We start from the raw sequence: 2830 nt of genomic DNA, 5'->3' as shown, positions 1-2830 counted from the left end.
GTGTGTGTGTGTGTGGCTTTTCTGTAATGTGAACTATTTAACCTACTCTGAATTTGCAGTAACTGAAATTTAATCTCATCTTTTATTATCATAATAAATCTTTTCATGCTCAGAGTTATATAATATCCTTAAGTTAATGAATTTTATTGAAGGAGTAAATAGACAGCATGTCATGAGCTATAAAGAAATTTTGGTTCTTTATTTTTATTTTCAGGAAAAATTCTGTCGAAAAATATCAAGCTTTAAATTTTGCTTATTTATTGGGATACTTCTTTTTATGGTGGATAACAAACCGAGAAATGATATTAATATTAAGTAAGATGTTAAACATGTTAAACATGTAGGAAGTGTGTTATTTTGCATAATTATTCAAACATTACAACTAACTAGTCATAGTGGTTGACTTATAAACTACGCAAGTCGAGTTATAGGATAACAAACGCAGACATTCTTTCCGCACTATCTATACTGCCTTAGGAAAATGCAATTAAGTTTGCTGTAGTTAAATCTATCTTGTCTGAAATTAATTATTTCCGCCTTATCTTGGAGGTAAATTATGACAAACAAATATATATCTTTCAATCTCTTCATCTGTTCAGGAGGCCAACTTGAATAACAAATAGCATTTATGACTACTATGCTGGTAAATAGTATTAATCTATCTGGAATGAACATTATGCTACAGAAGTTTCAAGTTCTCTCCCGGAGGAGCTATATCGGTCTGCAATTAAATACCTTAACAGTTCTCTGGTGGAAGTATTTATTTAGTTATTAGAATAATTAACATGTTAACGATACCAAACGAATAATCTGTTACAATTAATTCATATTGACTGAGCTGAAGTCTAAGATTCACACTAAATTTGAGAATTTTAAAAGTTGCCCAGAAGGAGAACTAAATGACTGCAAGATTTACGGTTGGGAAGAAAATGGTAATGGCTATTTAGAACGAGCATGTTGCTCTGAAATGTACATTGTGGGAGACACAATTTCTACTGCATTTCATAAAGAATATATGTTATTTAATGCTTATAAATACACCGAATAATGGTATAGCGAGTTTCTTTACACGAATAGTGAAACAGCATCAGATCATTCAATTTGTTGTTGGCACTCCGTCGCTTACGACGTCGAGTGTTCCAGTTGATCCGATCAACGGAACAGCCTGCTCGTGAAATTAACGTGCAAGTGGCTGAGCACTCCACAGACATGTGTACCCTTAACGTAGATCTCAGGGATATTCAGCGTGACACAGTGTGACAAGGCTGACCCTTTGAATTACAGGCACAACAGAAACAGGAAGTAAGAGTGAGAGAAAGTGGTGGTGAAAGAGTACAGCAGGGTTCGCCACCATCCCTTGCCGGAGCCTCGTGGAGCTTTTAGGTGTTTTCGCTTAACAAACACTCACAACACCCGGTCTGGGAATCGAAACAGCGATTCTATGACCGCGAGTCCGCTGCCCTAACCACTGGGCCATTGCGCCTCCACAGATCATTCAATATACACAGATTTAATAGTGCAATACATACGTTGAACAGCACAAAGGATTTTTTTGTTAATATTGAAACCAGGGACATAAGAAGCGAACCAACGAAGGGCTAGTCTGTGGTCACAGAACCCGCTAAAACTGGAAACCTTCTCTCTTTGAAAATTCGTGACGCAGTCAGTAAGTAAGGAAATGATTCATTGATAATATATTCTCATATAAACTAGACAGACGTTCACTGTTGAAAACGCTTTGATCATAAGCCATCTACTTCATCAGTGCTGGTGTGAGTGTAAAACAAAAAGCAATTCTCTAACAAGGGGTCAAACCTTTTTTTCAACATATTTCAGTTGAAATACATTGTATTTGTTTTGAAAATGATGAAGATTAGGTGAAATAAATTTGCCATTATAATGTTGGTATTCAGAATATAAATTAACAAGGAATTTCGATGGAAGGTTTCAATTTAGCTATGACTTGCACCTCTTTTCTTAACACGTTCCATGAATATGTTACTTGCCATTGTATTTCGTCAGTCGAGGACAGCTACTCCATTACACATTCGATGCATTAGTACAAGTGAAGCCTGGGTTCAAGGCTCTGGTCACATAGTGTTTAAGTAGAGAAATAGCCAAATCTGAGGCTCATTTCAAATTTTAGGCAGCCGGGTGTTGGACAAAATTGCTGAATTCATAATAATATTAGTTGAGTTGAGGAATGCATGGAACGGGTTCAGTTTATTCAATTGCACAAGCGGCAAAACTCATCCTAAGATCACCACAGATCAACACTTCACCAACAAAGAACCAATAGTAAAATTTCGGTCGGTTATAAGTTACGTCGAGACATTTGTGTACCATGATTGTCTTGTGAAATCATGATTGTTTGCTGGCGAACAAGTTAATGGTGCCGGAAAGGACATCGAATCAAAGTTGTAACGTTGTCAAACTTCATTCGATAAAGAACTTCATATTTCACCATCATCTAGATTCTAGTAGTTCTGGTATGGCAATACTTCAATGAGGAGATCTAATAACGCCGAAATGCTCCTAGGGTTGTCACTGTTGTCGTCTGTGATTAAAATCACTCCTTACTGCATGCTTCCATTTACTATTTGATAATGATAACGTTTCGATTTCGAAATAATCGGCACTCTTAATTTTCTTGTCCAGCTACACGAGGGACTGCTGAAAAGTTCCTGGTTTTAAGGGTATCGCGAAAGGCATGGTTAGGGCCCAACCTTCCGCGTTAGAAAAACTGAAGAACTACTGAAATAATTTGGTGTATCTGAGAGGGGAATATGTTGAAAAAAATGATTCTGTATTTTCTATTAACCTTAGCCGG

Source organism: Octopus bimaculoides, chromosome 8 (genome assembly GCF_001194135.2).
Source record: "Octopus bimaculoides isolate UCB-OBI-ISO-001 chromosome 8, ASM119413v2, whole genome shotgun sequence".
Taxonomy (NCBI): Eukaryota; Metazoa; Mollusca; class Cephalopoda; order Octopoda; family Octopodidae; genus Octopus; species Octopus bimaculoides.
This window is presented reverse-complemented; position numbering follows the sequence as displayed.